A 23829-nucleotide genomic window follows, 5' to 3' on the forward strand; every position below is an offset into this window, starting at 1 on the left:
TAACTGTTTTGGGTTTGTTATTGTAGGTCTTTTCCTTCTCTTGTGTTTCCTGCCTAGAGAAGTTCCTTTAGCATTTGTTGTAAAGCTGGTTTGGTGGTGCTGAATTCTCTTAGCTTTTGTTTGTCTGTAAAGGTTTTAATTTCTCTGTCGAATCTAAATGAGATCCTTGCTGGGTAGAATAATATTGGTTGTAGGTTTTTCCTTTTCATCACTTCAAATTTGTCTTGCCACTCCCTTCTAGCTTGCAGAATTTCTGCTGAGAGATCAGCTGTTAACCTTATGGGGATTCCGTTGTATGTTATTTGTTGCTTTTCTCTTGCTGCTTTTAATATTTTTTCTTTGTATTTAATTTTTGAAAGTTTGATTAATATGTGTCTTGACGTGTTTCTCCTTGGATTTATCCTGTATGGGACTCTCTGTGCTTCCTGGACCTGATTGACTATTTCCTTTCCCATATTAGGGAAGTTTTCAAATATAATCTCTTCAAATATTTTCTCAGTCCCCTTTTTTTTTATCTTCTTCTGGGACCCCTATAATTTGAATGTTGGCATGCTTAATGTCGTCCCAGAGGTCTCTGAGACTGTCCTCAATTCTCATTCTTTTTTCTTTATCCTGCTCTATGGTAGTTTTCAGTATTTTATCTTCCAGGTCACTTATCCATTCTTCTGCCTCAGTTATTCTGCTATTGGTTCCTTCTAGAGAATTTTTAGTTTCATTTATTGTGTTGTTCATCACTGTTCATTTGCTCTTTAGTTCTCTAGGTCCTTGTCAAATGTTTTTTGTATTTTCTCCATTCCTTTTCCAAGATTTTGGATCACCTTTTCTATTATTACTCTGAATTCTTTTCCAGGTAGACTGCCTATTTCCCCCTCATTTCTTAGGTCTGGTGGGTTTTTACCTTGCTCCTTCATCTGCAGTGTGTTCCTCTGTCTTCTCATTTTGCTTAACTTACTGTGTTTGGAGTCTCCTTTTCGCAGGCTGCAGGTTCGTAGTTCCCATTGTTTTTGGTGTCTGCCCCCAGTGGCTCAGGTTTGTTCAGTGGGTTGTGTAGGCTTCCTAGTGGAGGGGACTAGTGCCTGTGTTCTGGTGGATGAGGCTGGATCTTGTCTTTCTGGTTGGCAGGTCCACATCTGGTGGTGTGTTTTGGGGTGTCTGTGGTCTTATTATGATTTTAGGCAGCCTCTCTGCTAATGGGTGGTGTTGTGTTCCTGTCTTGCTGGTTGTTTGGCATAGGGTGTCCAGCACTATATCTTGCTGGTCATTGAGTGGAGCTGCGTCTTAGCGTTGAGACTGAGATCTCTGGGGAGCTCTCACTGACTCATATTACGTGGGGCCGGGAGGTCTCTGGTGGTCCAATGTTCTGAACTCGGCTGTCCCACCTCAGAGGCTCAGGCCTGACACCTGGATGGAGCACCAAGGCCCTGTCAGCCACACAGCTGAAGAAGAGGATCAAATTTCTCAACAGATGTAGCTACACACATTAGTATAATTTGTCGCTCTGCAATTAAGGCAGTTTCTCCAGAGCTGCACTAATCACTGCACCTGTGAACTGCTGGTATTGGAGGGTCTCCTATGGAGGTGTGGGGTGGCTCTGCCTCACTGTGGGGACAAAGACACTAGTGGCAGTAGTTCTGGGGAGTACTTATTGGTATGAGCCCTCCTGGAGACCGCCATTTTCTCACCTGCTGTATTAATTTCTATCACACCCTAACAACCACAAATTCAGCAGCTTAAAACAACCATTCTATAAGTAAGAAGTCCAGGTTGCCTTGACTGGTTTCTCTGTTCCAGGTATCACAGGGCTAAAATCAAAATGTTGGCATGTTAACCTCCTATAGGAGGCTCTCAGAAGAATCCCCTTCCAAGTTCATTCAGGTTGTTGGCAGAATCCAATTCCTCGCTGCTGTAGAACTGAGGTTCCCATTTCCTTCCTGGCTCCTGGCTAAAAGCCACCCTTAGCTCTTGAAGCCTCTTTCTCCTCTTTGCTCAAGGGCTCCTGCATATCAGAGCCAGGGACAGTGTATCAAATCCTTCTCATGCTTGGAATCTCTCTGACATCACCTCTTGCAGCATCTCCTCTGTTTTCCTTTTCTGCCACATCTCTGACTGACTCTTCTGCCTTCTCTTTTGCTTTAAAGGGCTCATGTTATTACCCTGGGTTTACCTGGATAATCCAGTATAATCTCCTTACTTTAAGGTCCGTAACCTTAAGTACATCTGCAAGTCCTTTATGATGTGCAAAATAACATATTAAACAGGATCTGGGGATTAAAGTGTGGACATCTTTGGGAGGAAGGACATTATTTGAACAGTCACAGTTATTCCCAATCATTTTTTAATATAGTAACATGAAAAGACAGCTTGCTTTTACTGCAGAAACTAGGAGTGGGCTTGTGCACCTTATCTTTAGCCTAGACTTCTATCCCATTTGGTCTTACTCCAACTTTGTTCTTGACTCACTTTGTGGTCTCAAGAAAATAGAATATTCATAGCCTACCCCTCCTAATTTCGTCTGTATCATCACAGATATTATTGACTGAAACATGTGCTTCTAAATCCACTGAGTTACTACATGCTAACAGTAACATGACATGAAAAAGTATTTCTGGTATATAAAACTACATTTCTATAGCTACAAACCCCTCCAACCAAATGCATTTTATATGCTTAGTTTTGACTTAATTCAACACAATTCACTCTAGTCAGTTCTACTGGTCAGATAATACACCCTCTTTAAACATTAAGAACAATATTTCACTATTACCTAGGCACTGTGTTAAAATAGATTATGCAACTTTGCTTTCAAAGAGCAAATATGTTTAAGAAGTTACTTGCATATTGGTTTACTCATTCTAATTTAGTTCAAAAGTCATCCTTGTAACTGTTATTTTTACTTGAAGATTTATGGAGAAAAAATCACCCAAACTACTTGGTAATTTATGCAGTTGTGCTGTCAAAATCTGACGTACTTTCAACTTCCAAAGCACGTATGTTCTTGTGCTGTTTTCCACAAAATCCAGCATCAAATAAAGACAACAGTAATTTTGACTTGATTGCACTATAATTATTTAAATATCCTTAATTTTATGCTGTGGCCTAATTTACATATTTGTTGTTATCATTAAAAGCGATTATTATAGATAATGTACCTAAAGTATTTCCATTAATTGGAAAATGCAGTTCTTGAACAATAATAATCATAACAAAAACAACTCAGTATGAAGGCCACTATGGCAATGTAGCTGTACTTATTATCAACATGAATCATGACTGAGTACCATCATCTCAGATTTAGTGGTCCCCTTCCAACTTCACATGATCACTCCACAGTGGATATGACCACTGCTTGACCAGGAACCATGTCAGTAAGCCAAGTCATCCTTCCTGACACCATGTAAGTAAGGCAAATTCTCAGATGGAGATCAATACCTTAAAAACACCCACTTCTGCTGAAGCAGGGATTTGCTTACTGCAGCTGCTCAGCAGGGCTCTGCACCTCTTATCAATCAAGGAGGAGCTGCAACATTTCCTGCCCTCTGCAGGAAACAGAGTCTTTAGCTGAGATTTATCAGCAGGGATTCTAGCAGTTCCACCAGATAAGAAAAAAATTCAGGGTCAAGGAGAAAAGGAAAAGGTGAAAAGGAAGGCAAAAGAGGAGACAGGAGTACAAATAAGGAATTAGAGACACTTTATCATAGACCTCTTTGCAGCACATTACATGAGGTTTCAGCAGGAAGCTTCTGAGGGGATTGGAGAATCTTTCAATATTAGGCATAAAAAACACTTCGGAAAAATATTGTCCCTTATAGGAAAAGAAGCTTTAAATAGGAGGAAGTATAAAAATTATTTAAATGCTAAACATTTTATTAACTTTGATTTTCACCAAGAGGTCATTTATTCTCTGAACATAAAAGCAGCCAAAACCTGAACTAACACTGCTGTTATAAAAGTGGAATATACCTAGTTAAAGATTATCAAGTTGCTTTCATTCAATTCTAACTTAAATTTTAGGGTAATTAAACAATTGGATTAAGTCATTATCAAACTTTTGAAAGCCTAGAGAATATTGTGACAGCGCCCAAACCCTAGGAAAGTAGAAACATAATAATGCCTGTCTTTCAAAGTGAAAAAAATGCCAGCCAAAAAAAAAAAAAAAGATTATATGGTTCTAACAGAAGTTTAGAATTGTCCACCATAGAGCGCTCTTCTATGACCCACAATAAACTCAAGGTATTGAATATAGTCAACACAGTGACTTCACAACCCATATATCACAGAGGGAAAAAAATGTCCTATAAGCTATGAGACAATTCACAAAGATGTCAGAAAATCTTAGAGAACCTAACCGGCCCATCAGGGATGTAGGATTTACAGTCAGGATACACCTACTACCCTCTCCCTATCACTACTAAAAAGAAAAAGTAAAAGACAGAGTGACAGAAAGGTAGAAAGAAAAACAAAACAAAAAAAGCTTCCAAGCTTATAAAAGAGGGGGGTTTCTTCACTTGATTAATAAAAAAGAATACCCTGCCAAGTTTCCAGTGTTCATTTCATCATTTAATTTCACACAAAGCAGATCTTAACTTTGCATAAATTCTATAATTTCTAGCCTATAGCTGGAAGAAACAGGACCCCCTGCCAAACATCAGCCCAGGAAAGTTGGATTTGCCTGAGTGTCAGCATGAACAACACAGCTGAAACTTAATATTAAATCTGGCCTCTTCTCTGATCCTTAAAAATCATGTGGGTCAGGTGAAGTCACTTTGAAATTGCTGAAAGCAAGATTTCATTCACCATGAAACAGAAGTTATGTTAGAAGAAGGGGTAATGAGGAAGCCACGAAAAATTTGTTGAAGGCCGAATAAATTTTTTGTACTAGCAACATATTAAAGAGCCCAACTGATTTGAGAGCGTAAAGAATCTACTTTAATCTTGTCTTTTCATAGGAATAAGCCCTTCAGAGATATTATTTCCTGAGTGTTTACGCTGAGCTGCCAAGAAACAACCAAAGGAAGAGGAAGGCTAGATAAAAAACAAGAAGAAAGTCAAGGAGATGCCAGTGCTGGCTAATTTCAACCTCAAATGTTTGATTCACTATGAGAAAGTGTCTGAATATGTTTTGTCTTCCTCGTAAATATTTATGTATACTAATCCACTTCTTCACAGCATCTGTTCCCTAGTCAATTCTGTAAACTTTCCCTGGGTGTCCTTAGGAGAGCATTCCTCCCTTTTTTTCTGGAGGGTTCCAATGCCTGACGGTCATTCTTACATTTGATCACAACAAGTATACAGTAGCTAAATCTGTTTACAACAATTGGACGTATTAGAACCAGTGGGCCCTTTAATCGTAAATTATTCCCCTGTTTCTGCACAAAACATGCCCAGTACAAACTAAAATGTCAAGACGCCTCATCCACTCTCACATCCAGAGAGTGACATGGCAACACCGGTTGCTCTGACCTCTGCCCCACCACAAGAAGACGAACTAGCAACTATGCATAGATAAGACACCACTGTGAAAATTCTAGAATGGGAGGCGGGGGGCAGAGAGAGAGGCTGAAGCACGCCCCTGGACCACAGCGACCTGGAGGACCACACAGGAAGGTAAGAAGAGCGGCTACCCACTGACCGCGTCCACCTTCCCTGAGGCTGGCTCGGCACAGCGTCATTCCGCGCTGGGGAGAGGGCTGACCTGGGTCCGCCGCTCCTCCGGTGGGAAAGACAGAGCCCAGGCTGGACTTGCAGCTCCCCCAGCCTGTGCGGCAGCTCCCGGGAGGCCCAGTTGGGTCTCGCCTCCCAGGGATCACTGGGGAGATCTGCGGGGCTTAACCACTGAGGGGCTGACAGACACATAGATGGCGGATGACTTACAGCAACCAACGCTCGGATCCTGGCTGACCGCAATCCTCCCACAGCCGCGGAGCCCAGCCGGTAGCCCTTCTCTGGCCAGGGAGCTCGGTGGGCAGTTCTGCCTGATTCAAGTCACCAAGCAGCGAGCCCGCTTCATGACCCCACTCAGGGAGGGAACTGAATTCACGGCCCCGCTTAACCGCCGACTCTAGCATCGTGTCTCGCGAGAGCAGGAAACCTGAGCAGAGGCTCTGAGCAGCTGCGGAGCCCACCCTACAGTCCTGCGGCTGCCAGGCACCCGGCCAGCAGTCCTGCCCAACTGTTAAGTATAGCCTCTGGCCCCCCATAACCAAGCAGCCTGAACAATGACCCTGGGCAGCGCAGACCATAACCCCTCCCAGCAGCAGAGCCCAGCCCAGGCTTTGCCCAATTGCTGAACGCAGGCTATATTCTCGCCCAGGCAGAAAGCTCAGCCAGTGACTCTACCCAATCGTGGAGCAAAGCTGGCAGCCCCAGCTGATAAGGGAACCTAGACAGCAACCCCGTCTGACCGTGGAGCACAGTCTCAAGTCCCACCCAACTGCAGGATACACCTGGAGGCCCCACCGAACCAGAGAGCCTGACCAGTGACCTTGCCCAACAGAGGAGCACAGTCAGCAGTCAACCTGATCGTGAAGCCCAGCCCAACTTCAGGGCATAGTCTGCATCCCTGCCAGATCTCAGAGCACACCTGAAGGTCTTATCCAACCTCAAAGCCCTGCCTTTGGTCCCACCTGAACACCAAGGACATCCAGCAGCACCATCAGGTTGGGGATCACAGTCTAAGACTCCACCTCGGAGCGATTTCAGAGCCAGCCTGTAGCCCTGCCTAATTGAAGAGTCCAACCAGTAACACCACCCTGCAAGGGAAAGCAGCCAGCAAACTGGACTTACCAGAGGTACAGAACCCAGCTGACTGCAGAGCACAGCCAGCAGCCCCCACAATTAGGGAGCCCAACCAGCAACCCTGTTTGAACATGGAACCCAGCCAGTGGCATCCCCTGACCTCAGAGCATGGGCAGTAGCTTTGCCCAAATGGAGACTCTGAAAGTGAGCCCCACTTGCCCAAGGACACTACTAGCTGACCCATCCAGTACTCCAAGCTGAGCTGACTGGTAAAGGACTATCCCTGCCAAAGCGAATCTATAAAGTCTGGAAGAGAAGACCGCTTACTCAAATGTGCAGATACCAATGCAAGCATTTGACAAAATTCAATACCTACTTATGACAAAAACTCTCAACAAATTGAATCTAAAGGAATGCACCTCAACATAGTAAAGCCATATATGACAAGCCCACAGCTAACATCACATTCAAGAGTGAAAGATTGAAAGCTTTTCCTCTAAGATCAAGAATAAGACAAGGTGCCCACTTTCACTACTCCTATTCCATATAGTACTGGAAGTTCTAGCCAGAGCAATTAGGCAGAAAAAAAAAAAAAAAGAGAGAGAGAGAGAAAGAAAAAGCATCCAAATCAGAATGGAAGAAGAAAAATTGTCTCTGTTTGCAGATTTCATGATCTTACATGTAGAAAATCCTAAAAACTCCACCTAAAACTCTTAGAACTAGTCAACAGATTAAGTAAAGTTGCAAGATACAAAATCAACACACAAAAATCAGTGGTATTTCTAGAGTTGGCCCTCTGTATCTGTAGATGGAGAACCTGAGGATAAGGAGGGCCAACTGTACTACACCATTTTATATAAGGGAATCGAGCATCCTTGAATTTTGGTATCTACGAGGGTCCTGGAACCAACCCCCACAGATACCGAGGGAAAACTTTGCTAACAACAAATTATCTGATAAAGAAACAAAGAAAACAATCCTATTTACTGTAGGGATTTAGAGACAAACAATAAAATACTTAGGAATAAATTTCACCAAGGGGGTGAGGATCTGTACACTGAAAACTATCAGACGTTGATGAAAGAAATAGAAGACCAAATTAAATGGGACAGTGTCCCATGTTCATGAATTGGAAGAATTATTATTGTTCAGATGTCCATACTATCAGAAGTAATCTATAGATTCAATGCAATCCTTACCAAATTCCAATAGCATTTTTCACAAAAATAGAAAAAGCAATCCTAAAATTCATATGGAACCACAAAAGATTCCAAAAACCCAAAGCAGTCCTGAGAAAGAACAAAGCTGGAGGCATCATACTTCTTGTTTCAAACTATATTACAAAGCTATAGTAATGAAAATAATATGATATTGGCATAAAGACATAGACCAATGGAACAGAATTAAGAGCCCAGAAATAAACTCATGCATATACGGTCAACTAATATTTGAAAAGGGAGCCAAGAATATTCAATGGAGAAAAGGTAGTCTCTCCAATAAATGATTTTGGAAAAACTTGATATTCACATGAAAAAGAATGAAGTATATCATACCACTCACAATAATTAACTTGAAGTGGATTAAAGACTTAAATGTAAGACCTGAAACCAAAAAACTCCTAGATGAAAATATAGGGGGAAAGCTGCTTGATGTTGGTCTTGGCAGCAGTTTAATGGAAATGACGCACAAAGCACAAGCAACAAAACCAAAAAAACCAAGTGGGACTACATCAAACTAAAAAGCTTCTGTACAGCATATGAAAGGCACCCTACAGAATTAGAGAAAATATTTGCAAACTACATATCTGATAAGGAGTTAGTATCAAAAACATATAAGAAACTCATACAGTCCAATAGCAGAAAAATCAATAATCCAATTAAAAAATGCACAGAAGATCTGAATTGACATTTTTCCAAAGGAGATACTCAAATGACTAACAGTTACATGAAAAGGTTCTCAACATCACTAATCATTACGGAAATGCAAATCAAAACCACAACGTATCACCTCACATGTGTTAGAATGGCCATGATAAAAAAAAAAGAGATAATAAGTGTCAGTGAGGAATTGGAGAAAAGGGAACACTTGTGCACTGCTGGTAGGAATGTAAATTGGTGCAACCACTATGAAAGTATGGAGAGTCCCCCCAAAATTAAAAATAGAACTACCATATGATCCAGCAACTCTACTTCTGGGCATATAGCCAAAGGAAATGAAAAAAGGATCTTGAAAAGATATCTGCACTCCCATGTTCATTGCAGCATTATTTACAATAGCCATGACATGGAAACTACCTAAGTATCCATCAACAGATGAATGATTAAAGAATATATGACATATATCATATATTATTATTATTATTCAGCCATATATTATTATTATTCAGCCATAAAAAGAAGGAAATCTTGCCATGGATGAACCTTGAGGGCATTATGCTAAGTGAAATAAATCAGACAGAAAGAGACAAATACTGTACGATCTCACTTATATGTGAAATCTAAAAACATGGAAACAGTACAGATTGGTGGTTGCCAGGGACAGGGGTTGAGGGTGAAGGGTAGAGGAAATGGGTGAAGGTGGTGAAAGGATACACACTTCCAGTGAAAAGATGATTACATTCTGGGGATCTAATGTACAGCATGGTGAATGTAGTTAACAATACTGTGTGGCAGACCTACTAGAGAATGGACTTGAGGATACGGGGAGGGGGAAGGGTAAGCTGGGACAAAGTGAGAGAGTGACATGGACATATATACACTACCAAATGTAAAATAGATAGCTAGTGGGAAGCAGCCGCATAGCACAGGGAGATCAGCTCGGTGCTTTGTGACCATCTAGAGGGGTGGGATAGGGAGGGTGGGAGGGAGGGAGACGCAAGAGGGAAGAGATATGGGGACATATGTATATGTATAGCTGATTCACTTTGTTATAAAGCAGAAACTAACACACCATTGTAAAGCAATTATACTCCAATAAAGATGTTTAAAAATAAAAACAAAACAATACTGTGTGGTATATATTTAAACTCGCTAAGAGAGTAGATTTTAAAAGTTGTCAGCACACAAAAAAATTGTACCTATGTGAGGTGATGAGTGTATTACCTGACCTTACTGTGGTAATCATTTTGCAATATATACATATATGAAATCGTTAGGTCATGTACCGTAAAATTAAACAATGTTGTATTTCAATTACATCCCAATAAGGCTAGGAAAATATTTCTTCCACCCAATTTTACAACAAAAAATAATGAATCATGTGTGAAAAAGCGTTCATTGTGGCTTTAGAGGATAAACTAGTTTTGGGAAACCTAATCAAATGAACTCCCAAAAACAGGATTAGGAGAAAGATATGCAATTGCAAAATATGCAATCAGTAATTCTCTAAGAGTAGAGTCCATTTTTAATGTGGTATCTAACATCTACTGTAAAAGATGTTGGGCTAAATACATTTTTAACTATTTTTCCTAATTTCCTTCAAAGCATTTAGATGTGAGGATCGAAATGAGGAAAAAATATACTCAATTATCGTTCCGATGTTCATGCTTTGTAATCTCTCGGCCTTTTGAAATCCCATAGTGTTTTACTATCTCAGCGGGTTTACAAGCGTCACTTCAGATTTACATTTTCCAGAATATTTTCTGCTTCTCCTTCTGAGTTGTTATGAAATTCTTTGCCATTACCCTGTTAATTTTAAGGTTAATTAGAGGTCACATCTTTCTGAGGGTCTGGCAAAATACACATGTGTTACCAGGGCAACTAGCCCACAGGTTGTTATATGCACATATAGCTTTTTCAGGCTATGGGGGAAGCAGAGAATTCAACCATTCAGCTTCCACAGCTCTAAGTTCAGTTGAGTCTAATTTGATCTCTAGAGTATTATACAGAGAAACACTGAGAGGAAAATTCCAATAAATTAAAACTATGATCACAGTAGGTTAATCACTCAGTTAAGTTTGAAAATATTAATCAGAGCCTTGCAGCAGTGGTTATACAATGCTTGCACATCCTCAGTTATGAGTCCATGTTCATGTGTCCCTTGAAGATAGAGATCATGTTGTTCCAATTTTTGTATCCCCAAATCCCTCCCAAAGCCAGGCACACTATAAGTACTCAACACTTACTTGCACTAACAAGTACACAAGGGGGCCTTCTAAGTAAGGCTCATCTCTAGCAGAATGTGCAGGGAATGAGATATTAGGGGGGTGGGAAAAAGCATTAGGTGTAAGGTGCTAACTAACCATAGACTGTGGAGACAGATTACCCAGCTCACAGTAACCCCCAGGGGCCACTTCTGGTGAATGGCTACCCATCACCTAGTCCCTTCCTTTGAACAACAACATTTTCCCACCCAAAGCATGCAATCTGAAAGGGAACTAACCTCGTCTCTGTGACCACACAGTACTTGGTTGAAGCCTAAGTCTGTGACAAATCAGAGTCCAGCCCTAGTACTTTTCAAACTGAGAATGAAGGGAAGAGCTTTTTCTTGCTTTCACCTTTTACAGTGGAAGAGAATGAAATCAACAACTACAGAGAAACAAAGACAAAAGTTAAGAGAAAAGTAGTGGGATAGCTTCTAAATCTGATCATCTTCAATTACACCCCTGCCCTTCCAATTTTATGAACCAATAAATTCACCTCTTGGCCCAGTTCATTCAAATTGAGTTTCTATCACCTGTCCTCCAGAAAGCTCTAACTTATAAAATGAGTGATCCTGCCTCCTGAGAAAATGGATCACCTGTGTCTCCCCAAGGGGAAGTGCTCAGGCTGGGAGAAGGGGTGTGGTAAGACAGGGGATTGTGTTTGAAAAAAATCACCTGTTGCTGCTTGATTGGAATATGTTCTCTTTTTGATAATAAATGCCCCAGTGTGAGCCAGAAATTGTCAATATTTATCCCACCCCCCAAAAAACACATGTATAATTTCCTCACCAGAAACATCAGCTTCTTACAAACAAGGCATCTGACTCAGCTGAGAAAGTTGCCCTGTAATCCTTTGTCACTTCCCTGGGAAAAATGAGAACCCATGGGGCAGGCTAGAATTCCTGTAGGTTAAATTGGCCCAATTATCTATCCTAGGCCTTAGTGGTTATTCTCCCAAACTATGACAGGTACTCATCCCATCATCAGCACCTACTTGAGTGAGACCTTGATTCCATTCTACCTTCTTCAACAAATAGTATTACCCAATCGGCCTCCACTGTGTGATTTCTCCTCAACTCTCTCCAGCCTGGTTTGCCTTCACACTCCATTGCTCTTTCCCCAAGTTAATATATTAACTCTCTGCATCTATTAGCACCTCCATTTTGCCCTGCCCCTCCTCAGGTAACGATTTATTTTCCAGCCAACTTTATGTCAGCATTGATATACAATAAGCAATTAATCCTTCAAGATTAGACAAAGAAAAAAAAAAGTAGCATTTTTTTCCTTCTCCAGAATGCTACCTGGAATATAAAAACACTAAATAACTACCATTTACTAAAGGACAAATACTACATACATACCTTGTAGTATTTCCCCCTTGTCCTCTCAACAGCCTTGGAAGATAAAGATTTTAAGACCCACAGAAGAGAAAATGAGAAACCAAGGGGTAAAGTAACTCAACAGCTATTTTGTCCAAGTGACTATCAGGTTCCTGGCACTATACACACATAGTTACCTCATAACCTCATATAATGTTTGCAACCCACCAACAAATGAGGGATGATGACCCGTCTTATAAATAGGAAAAGTGGTGCTTAGAGCAGTCGGACACCTGGCCCAAAGTCAAAGCTATTAAGTAGTGGGGCCAGGATGGAGATGCAGGTCTCTCCCACCCTGGTGGCCTCCCTCTTTCCACTGCTCAGTGTTACTTCTCCACGAACTTTGTTTAGTTCAACTGCTACATAAGCATGGATCGATAGAGGTCACACACTCCTTTAATCTTTCTTTTGGGCCATAATAGTCTATTTTCATGGGGAGAATAGCCTTTATTTTAAAAATTAAGCTCCATGTGGGCTTTAGAACCTTTTATTCTAAAAGGAAGTTTTGGTAGGGGTAAGGATGGGTGAGACATACTAACATTCGTTCATTTCAGAGCTATGACACCTTAGTTACCTGTTTGTGTTATACTAAAATGTATGCTTTCCACATTTTAGACTATATAAAATCAGCATGGATCATATAATCTAGTTCCAAAGGATATTTGCCTATTATCACTCAGAGGATAAATTAAAATAGTCCCAATACATGTCCTAAGCCATGCGTGTGATAAATGTTTTTTTCTGATTATCACCCTCAGTTGAATTTTTTGGTATTACTAGCACCACAACATTTTTAATTTTAATTGGATCCCTAATTGCTGTCACACTACCTTCAACTTGCACATGATGCAGCAGTAAAGTAGAAGTCATTTTTTTAATGTAGAAGATAGTCACACACCAGGACTTCAATTAAAGGAAGTAAACATTTCTAACTCTTATGAAATATATCATAGTACATTGAAAGGCAGGAGAAATTCGTTTGCATCACCAGGATACCATATGCCAAAACTGATTGAGAACAATGTTTAGATTCTGGGTATGAAGAAGGCTTAGTCTCACACTTGAATGGTGATACTGAAAAAACAAAATAGGTGTTGTTACTATTGGTGGTTAATTTGATTTTATTTTATTTTGAACATCTGAGAACATTTGAGTAAAATGCATAAACAATGTGTGGACTTTGTAACATTTCCATTTTCACTGGTGTGTTTATTTTATTTTATTGCTGGGTTTTACTTCATAATTTAGTCCATATGTTATAGAATATCACGATAGGATCATAATGAAACTACAGGAGAACTACTATAAGCTAAGGACACTGGACATGGAACTGGATGCAAAGACCAATGAGATTTTATGTTGTCTTGCTTTTAGAGAACGGGTGCATCAGGTTTCATTTGTTTAAGTCTGTTGGATTAAATTAGGTTGGAGCGTTTGTCTGTTGCTATTGTTAATCTTATTTGGAAGTTCAAAAAAAAGAGGGTATATTAATGTTGCACAGTCAGGGGGAAAATTTAGTGGGCATTTTTCATGCTTAGGGGTCACTAGTACGTTTTTTTTGTTTTGTTTTGTTTTGTTTGCGGTACGCGGGTCTCTCACCGTCGTGGCCTCTCCCGTTGCGGAGCACAGGCTCCGGACGCGCAGGCTCAGCGGCCATGGCCCACGGGCCCAGCCGCTCCGCGGCATGTGGGATCCTCCCGGACCGGGGCAGGAAGCCGTGTCCCCTGCATCGGCAGGCAGACTCTCAACCACTGCGCCACCAGGGAAGCCCCACTAGAACGTTTTAAAGCTCTTCTTATGTTTGGAGAATTTGCCATATTCTGAGTCCATGCCAGGAACTCATTTTTCCAGTTTCCCCTGCAGTCCGGGTAAAGGCCTAGGATTTGGCTATGACACTCAGAATCAGTATTGCAAATCTTCAATTCAGATGCAATATGAAGAAACAGGCATCTCACAGGATCTGTCCTAGTAAGGTGAGAGCAGCCACATTTAGCTGTCAGAAGTAGCAGTGACAGAGGTTTAGTAATAGACGTTGCACTATCTGTGCCTAGAGGGAGCCATGGGGTCTCTAAGAGAGCAAACCTATAGTATGACGTGGGTGTTATTTCCAACTGTGTAGCATCCGAGTCTGATTCTCTGTCTCTCTAAGATATTCTATGAGCTACCTGATATCTTCAGTGAATTATTCTTCTGCTTAAATTAGCTATGTGTCCTTACATGGGATCCCAAAGATATAGAGCCTAAAACAAAAGCTGATGTACTACCAATTTATTATTTGTGCCCTTGTGATGATGAAGTTAGTATGACTGCAACTTTTCAGCATATTAAAAAGGAGAGACTAAAAAAGTTAGCATTGTTTTTTCTATTTGTGCAGTGGAGCTGCAGTAAATTCTTTTTCCTAGATTTTTCTCAATATTCTTCAAATTATTCTACATTTCTTTGGTATTAAACATGTATTTCTTTCAAAATTTTAAAGAAATATATTTTTAAATATTAAAATGAAAGGAAATCAAGTCCTTGACATTTGCAAGAAGGGAAACGCAGAACACAACCAACCTTAGATGACAACTCATTCTGGGGATTAACCGTAAAAAAGCTTCGTACAATTTGCCAGCATCTGGATGTGTGAATGAATAAGAAAATGGATAAATGAATGGATGGATGGATTATATGGGTGAGTATTCCAATAGCGGACTTTTTTTTCACAGAGTTAATTATCAGAGTGAGACACGTATTCCAGGAGAGCAATTCCCTTTCCGTGGAGTCCCCTCTCTGATTCCTCTCCAAGAAAGGTAACGACTCCCCATTGCTTGCAGCCAACAGAGGGATCGTTCCCACCAAGTTTTTCTCCACCCACATACAGAAACCACACACACATGGCCAGGAACCAAGAAATAGCTCCTTAACCTGCAGGTGATGGGCAATAACGGACTGAAATTCCCTTTAACAGGGATGAATACTTTAGTAACTTGCAGAACCCTGAACTTGATATTATACCATTGCCTTCACCTTATCCACCACTGTTACTGAGCCAGCACTGAGGAAGGAATTTTTCCCACTATTCTTTGTGCCTTCACCAACTATATAAATATATATTTTATAAAGGAAAGTGTTGATAAAGATATCAATACTATTATATTGAAAATGCTATATATTTGTAAATTTTACCTTGAAAAGATTTTACGTCACAAAAGGTGCAAATCATATAAGTAACAAATACTGTAGTTCATGATAACACAGAGGGTACAAATAAGATGCTGAACAATAGAATCAATTTCTTTCCGTTCATAGTACTGTTTTTATTTTTTTTCCAAGGGAAACAGATTCATATGGTGTTTTATAAGTTAAGAAATTTTGAGTGGGGTGGATTCAATAAAACTTCATTTAAAATCAAATTTACACATGGAAACCCTCTGACTTTCTGTGGATTAACATTGGTATAATATCAGGCGAAAGAGTACACTGGGCTATAATTTTAAGACCTTTCAATACCTTTGGCAGTTATCAAATAATAGCATATTTAAAGGTAATTCAACTTACTTGAATCAAGAGATGAACTCGAAAATAACATAACGGCAACCTTTGGAAAAATACTTTTTAAATGCTACCCTTTACTAGGACGTAGAATTCAAAAAAGAAATACTAAGCTAATTCTATAAAACATGGTCTAAAGCAACATAAAATTCTCCCAAGCAGAGAGGTTAGAAAAAAAAGAGAGAGAGAGAGAGAAGAGAAGGGGAAAGAGAAAAGGGAAAATGGTAGGAAGGAGGGAGGGACGGAGGAAGGAAGGGAGGAAGGGAGGACAGGAAAGGAAATCCTGAAGTGATATGACCTAAGCAGCTCCTCAAAGAACAGTCTTTCAATAGGTATTTATTAAGGTACCTCAGAATATATAGAACTGTATAAAGTATTTGTATTGCATATTAAATAAAAGATACAGGCTCTGTCTTTAAGAATTTTACAATCCAATAGAAGGAATAAACACTATGGCACATAGTTCAATAAAAGTGTGTGTGTGTGTGTGTGTGTGTGTGTGTGTGTGTGTGTGTGTGTGTGTGTGTGTGTGTGTGTGTGTGTGTGTGTGTGAAGAGGGAAGATTCCCACCCCCTGCTCTTCACCAATCCATGCCTGAAAAGAAGATGACCAAAGAGGATGATATTCTTATAGCCCTCATGAGTTGTCCACCCTGAAATGGGTCATGTACCCACCTGTGATGACAGCTATGCCATGAACCACTGCTCACTTTCTTGCTGCCTGGGAATTCCTGAACACAGCATCCTTGGGAGCTGCTACTCCATCTGCATGGACCCCAGCCCTGGCTGAATGACAGGCATACCATACTTCCAACTGAGCCCATTCATTTATTCTCCACAAATTCACTACACACAACTGTATAAACGAATCAGAATTTACCGGAGTTTGGTTAATTAAAGGAAATTCAGATATAGATGTTGAAACTATTTTAAGTGAATGCTAACCATGACTTCTCCCATAATATCCAGGAAAATGTATGCAAGATGTCACACACTCAAGTCCTCAGTTCTCTGTCTTGCTCCTTTGTTATGTGGTCTTTCAGGAAACTTCCACCTAACACCTACAGGATGTAATCTCATTCTATGATCCATTCTTTTCTTTCAAGATGTTCATTTTTCCCAGTGAATCCATTAAAAAGTCCTGTTGCTCCAACAGGACAATTCATGATGATCTTCGACAACCCAAGTCCCCCAAAACAGTCCAGGATCAGTTTGGGCTCTCCAGGTTTGGTTTTCTATGCAGTTCCCTCCCAGTGCAAGTTACACACAGATATACACACACACGACACAACACATATAAACACATCTTTCAAAGGAAAAGATTAATTTTTAAAGACAAAACATTCTAATCCTATATGGAGGGGGAAAAAGAGTTTTCTTCATTTAAAACTCCCCCCCTCCGCAATAGAGTTTCTGATTTACATTATTATACAGAATCATATTTATTCCTTTCACTCCTCTCTACTCTCTCATTGGTCAGCCAAGGGCCTTATTACTAAAAGTGATAATCTCTAAATATCTGTCTTCCCTTAATCCTAAAGGCCTAAGTAATACCTTGCTATTACTACTTGCAAGAGCTCTTACAAGAATCTTTTATATTCTCCGTAATGGTATATCTGAGGCTATCTAGTGGGGGAAATCCTTGTTTCTTCAATTTTTCAATTTTATACATATGCACATACGCACATACACACAAACATATGCATACACATTCACACACCACTGTGAGAAGGATTTCCAAAAAATGACATGAGTCAAAGATTTTGTGAGAGGTTTGAAAAGAAAGTTGAATTATTTGTGGCATAGTTTTTTGAGGGAGTCAACTAAGCTTGTCTTAAAATTTAAAGAGGGAGACATGCAATATTTTGGACAAGAAGAGGAAATGTTTCACTTCTATGGATGATTGTAGCAACAAAAGTGTGAACATTTCAAAAAGTTAAGCTTGCCAGATATATAGGATGAGGCTGTGGAACTCTGTTTTTTGTATTTTATAAATATAATATTAGCAAATGGTATATTGAACAAGTAGAAAAATAACTTTGAAGATAACAGTCTTGTGTTGATTTATAGAGATATGAAGGAGAAAAAATAATAAATTATAATTTATCATGGTATCTTTTCAGTCATCATGCTATGAATGTTTTAATTCAGAATTTTCTATATTTCTATTACAATTTAATTTCAAAAGTTTAAACTAAAAATTTTTTGATTTAAAAAAATTTTAAGATTTTTAAAGTTTTTAATTTATTTATTTTTAAATAAATTTATTTTTTAATTTATTTATTTTTGGCTGTGTTGGGATCTTCATTGCTGCACGCAGGCTTTCTCTAGTTGCCGCAAGAGGGGGCTACTCATCATTGCGGTGCGCAGGCCTCTCATTGCAGTGGCTTCTCTTGTTGTGAAGCACAGGCTCTAGGCACGTGGGCTTTAGTAGTTGTGGCACGTGAGCTCAGTAGTTGTGGCTCACAGGCTCTAGAGCGCAGGCTCAGTAGTTGTGGTGCATGGGCTTAGTTGCTCTCCGGCATGTGGGATCTTCCTGGACCAGGGCTTGAACCTGTGTCCCCTGCATTTGCAGGCGGATTCTTAACAACTGCGCTACCAGGGAAGTCCCTTTATTTATTTTTAATGTTATAATTTGAAGTTGATTCACTGAAAATATCAAGACTGATAAATCTCTAGTCAGACTGATCAAAAAAAAAGGAAAAGATACAATTTTCCAGTATCAGGAATGACAAAGAGAGTATCACTCAAGAAATTCCAGACATTAAAAGAATAATAAAGTAAAATTATAAACAACTTAGGCCAATGCACTCAACAACTTAGAGGAGGAAACTGACTGCAAAGGGGCACTACAGAAAGTTTGGGGTGCTGGAAATAATCTATATCATTATTGTGGTGGTTGTTACACAAATACAACCATTTGTTAAGATTCAACAACCTTATACAATTAAATGTTGAATTTTACTTTATGTAAATTATACCTAAATAAAGCAGAGAAAAATCATATCTAGAGTTACAGTAGTGCTTTTGTCAAAACTGGCATAAAATGTTGTTTATTTTCCATTTCTATAGTGAACAACTCTTATTTTCTGGCTCCATCCCATTCTTCTGAGAATATCATTCCAAATATGTTCTTCTAGGAACTGTCCCTTCTCATATTCCATCCTTTTGGTTTCTACAGGAACTACTCTGCCACCTTTGATGGGTCTAGGAGCTGACCCAAGCTGGGTCAATTAGTCCTTTTCCACGAGATTCAGCTTACCTCTTTGTAGCACCTGAAGCTTTAATACATTAATTTTGGAAGCTGTTAGTAGCCCTATGAACCAGAACAATGAAAGGAATCTGGTTTGATGAGAGAAAAATACTGATGCAGATTAACTGAGTGGTATAGATAGGAGATAAAAATTTCCAACAATCCAAATCCTATTTTTCATGAGGATTGGTTGACCCCCAGTCCTTCTTTGATCATTCATTCCTCTTTTGAGTGTACCTCAGAATCTTTCCCCCGCAAAAAGCATCCTTTTATTTTATACTGAATTGTGTTTTTGCCAAATGCAACTAAGAGAGTTCTAACTTATCCACCACCCAAGTTAGTATGTTCATATTGCGATCCTGCTGTGCTCCTGCTGGGGCTTTTTTCCCAAGATATACTTAAATGCCTTGCACACAATGGACAAAATAAATTAACTGCCAGTGAAGATTTTAATTCATTGGATATTCCATATGCATATGAATATAGGTGTATAAAGATAAAATGATAGGTCCTTGATACGTATTTTAAAATACTGGTTCCTACTCCCCAAAAATATATTATATATATGCATATCAAGTTGGCATTTAAATGCTGCCAACTAACCTTTGGAATGTACCACGGTTGATATGGGCAGAATAGGATTTGTAAAATTATTTCTTGAAATATCTTTATAAATTGGAATTTCTGCTCCTGCTTCTCTTCTGCTCGTGGCTTTACCTCAATATCCAAATCAAAACAATGTTTTTAAAAATTCAAATCAAGATTCACTTTTCTGTCAGGAATCAAGACAAAGAAAATTTTGAGAAGTAAAGGTTCAGGATTGAATAACATCGATATAGGAATTCATTTAATGTCTATTATCATCACAACATCTCTAACAAATATTGAAATATTTACTTTTTTAAAAAAACAAAGTGATTCTAGAGTTAAGCTGCCTACATGTACATCCTATTTCTCCTACTTCCTAACTGTGTCACTGAGCAATCATATAACCTCTCTACACCTCAAAATCACTTTCTAAAAAGTGGGAATAATAATAGTGCCTAGTAAAACACTTAGAACACTGCCTGGCATGCCACAGTGCTGTATAAAAATAAGCTATTATTTTATTTATTATTGTTATCATTTTCATATATTATATAATATGCATAATAACCCAGCTATAATAACCCAGCCAGTTGATATAACTGGATAATCAACTCATTTATTATTATACTTCTAATAATTCCTTCAATTAAAATGTTTGCATAGCCAAAGCAATCTTGAGAGAGAAAAACAAATCACATGGCCTAATTTTAAACTATATTTTGAACCTATAGTAATTAAAACAGTATGGTATTGGCATAAAAACAGACACATAGATCAATGGAACAGAATAGAGAGCCCAGAAATAAACCCACACATATATGGTCAATTAACTTATGATAAAGGAGTCAAAATACACAATGGGAAAAGGAAAGTCTCTTCAATAAATGGTGTTGGGAAAACTGGATAGCCACATACAAAAGAATGAAACTGGACCACTATTTTACACCATACACAAAAATTAGCTCAAAATGGAGTAAAGACTTGAACATAAGACCTGAAACCATAAAACTTCTAGAAAAAAACACAGGAGAAAATCTTCTTGACCTTGGCCTTGGAAATGGTTTTATGGATATGATATGCAAAGCACAAGCAACAAAAGCAAAACCTAACAAATGGGACTACATTAAACTAAAAAGCTCTGCACAGCAAAGGAAACCATCACCAAAATTAAAAGGCAACCTACTGAATGGGAGAAAATTATTGCAAATCATATATCTGGGTCTAATATCCAAAGTATATAAAAACACATACAAGTAAACAGCAAGAAAACAAACAATCCAATTTAAAAATGGGCAGAAACTCTGAATAAACAGCTTTCCAAAGAAGACATACAGAGGGTCAACAGATAAAGGAAAAGATGTGCAACATTGTTAATCATCAGGAGAAAACATGAAAAGTCACATAAAACACCACTCTTGAAATCACCATCCAAGTCAAAAAATAAAGCTTTGCCACTGATTGCAGAAGCTCCTGCATATGTCCTATCCCTATCTCAAAGGTCTCTTTCCCCCACTCATAAAAAGTCACCACTATCCTGACTTTTACAGTAATCACTTCCTCACAATTCTTCATAGTTTTGCCACCTAGAGGTGCATCCCAAGCCACTACAGTTCATTTTTGTCCATTAAAATTTATTATCATTACTCCCTTTAATCTACATGTTATCTCCACCCCCTTTTTTTAGCTTTAAAACTGATCTGTGAATAACCCAAGATATTTGACCTGTCTAGTTTGCCAATCTGAAGTTGCTGATTGCACATTCATGGTGCAGTTCAACATAATCCTCCATTCTCCAATTTCCAGAAATTGGCAGCTCAATCCAGAGGCTTGATCAGACTTGAGTTCAATGCCTTTGGAAAGACTATAAGCGTATGGGGGTTTTGGGGTTTTGTTGTTGTTGTTGTTGTTTTGCTGTACGCGGGCCTCTCACTGTTGTGGCCTCTCCCACTGCAGAGCACAGGCTCCGGATGCGCAGGCTCAGCGGCCATGGCTCACGGGCCCAGCCGCTCCGCGGCATGTGGGATCTTCCCCGACCGGGGCACGAACCCGCGTCCCCTGCATCGGCAGGCGGACTCTCAACCACTGCGCCACCAGGGAAGCCCTGTTGTTGTTGTTTTAATCAGGTGACACACAATGCCTGGTTGTCTCTTTTTATTAGGACATAAGCAGCTATTGAGGCTCACATCTCATCTTAGAAGTAGCCATCTCTCCCTGGTTTCTATTAGTGGGAAATACTGTTTCAAGACCATCTTTGGCATTAGGCATATGCATTACTACTGAACTGGTCATTGTTTCTAGACCTCATCAGGTCCCAGTCTTGCTTCCTCTTCTTATTCATGAGTCATGCTTACATTTTCTATTCAAATTCAAGACTACAGAGTTTTGTTTTATTTTGTTTTTTACTTAATCTTTTCTATATTACATCTGTATACCGTCTCCCCCACACAGAGTATCCTGGTTCTCAAGGACACTGGGCATAAAAGAATTAGAATATCCCATAATTACTCATTTACTTTATCCCAAATTGCACACACAATAGTCTCAAAATACCAATACCAACCACCGATAATTGTAAACACCATTTAAAAATATTAGATGTGCTCTCCTCATTCTTCCATTCATCTTTATAGGTGTATTTTATCTACATTGTTTAGAGAATACACCCTACACCCTAAACTACTGTCAATACTTTTTCCTTTAACCCTTATTTAGCATTAGTTTTACAAGTAAACCACATGTTTAATCCTCACCATTAACACTTTTGTCATTGTCTCTCTATGTCTTTGATTTCTGAAGTAGCAATCTCCTGTAGATTCTTCTAGAAGAGCTCATGGAAATAAAAGAACTCAGAGCTCTTGCATGTCAACAATACTTTGTATCTTTTATATTTAATGTTAGTTTCCCTGGATATAAAATCCTAAGCTAATTTTTTTCCTTTGGATATCTTAAATATGTTACTTTAATTTCTCTTGCATAAAGTAATACTGTTGAAAATGTGATGAAAATCTAAGGATTTCCTTTATTAGCCATTAGCTATTTTACTTCAAAACACAAATATTTTGTTTTGATTTTTAAATTAAGGTCCAGTCATTTTTCTAGAATATGTCTTCGTATTGGTCATTTGTGGTCAATATTCTCAGGTAGATGGACCACTCTTTTCATATGAAGTCTCAAATCTTTTTTACTTTTATTTATTTCAATAGAGTTTTTTAGAATTATAGTTCTTAGTAATCATTCTGTTCCCTCACTTTAGTTTTCTTTTTCAGGGACTCCTTTTATCTGTATGTCAGATCTTCTTTCCCCATTTTCAATAACTGTCTCTTTCTCTTTTCTTATTTCTTTAAGATTTTTTTAAAATGTCCTTCTTTATAACCCCTTTCCCTTAAGGCACTATCTGTTGTGTTTTTGCTTTTGTGTTCCTTCTAGTTTAGTCTTCATTTCTGAAAACAAACCAAAAAAGTTCATTTCATTTCTAATTCTTACATAATTCTTTCATCATATCCTCATTTCTGAGTTTTTAAAGTTCTGATTCTTTTATTCTTTCCTGTCATTTCTTTTCTTGATGTTGTGTTTTTCACTAGATGGTTAAGGTTTTAACTCTATTCTGTGAGCTTATCATTCTGATCTGCTTTTGTTTTTTTAGAAATGTTATTCTGTTTTTTTTTTTCCTTCTAATAACTTTGTATGAAATTTGACCTTGATAATTTTTGGTCATTCATTTCATGTGAAATCAGATTTCCTGAACCTTTACAAAGATATAAGTTTGGGGCAGCTTGTCTAACTTCCCAAGGTCCCTCTTCTGATGTTCCTTGGCAGTATTCAGAAATATTGTGACTTGCTTTCTCACACTTCCTGTCTCTGTTCCTCTCCTCCACATTTTTCTAGACCTTCTTTTTCCTTGTCTCAATTCTCTATGCTGCTTGACTTGTTTTGATTCTATTCCAAGAAGCCTCTCAGAGCAAGGCCTATTCTGGAGGAGAATTCTTGCAGGTCAGTTTCAAGAGTGAATCTAGGGGCTAGACTGTTCCAGACCCTTCAGTACTTACCATAGATCCTCCACTCACCCAATATTGGATGGGGCAAAACCCCTCTCAGTTTTAACTGCTGTTCTCTAATTGGTCTGCTGCACTTTACAGTGAATTCCTGTGGATTTTGGTTCTTCTGTTCACTGCCAGATGCTCTGTGGCTGCCTTCTGCACT

This window comes from Delphinus delphis, chromosome 7, assembly GCF_949987515.2.
Source record: "Delphinus delphis chromosome 7, mDelDel1.2, whole genome shotgun sequence".
Taxonomy (NCBI): domain Eukaryota; kingdom Metazoa; phylum Chordata; class Mammalia; order Artiodactyla; family Delphinidae; genus Delphinus; species Delphinus delphis.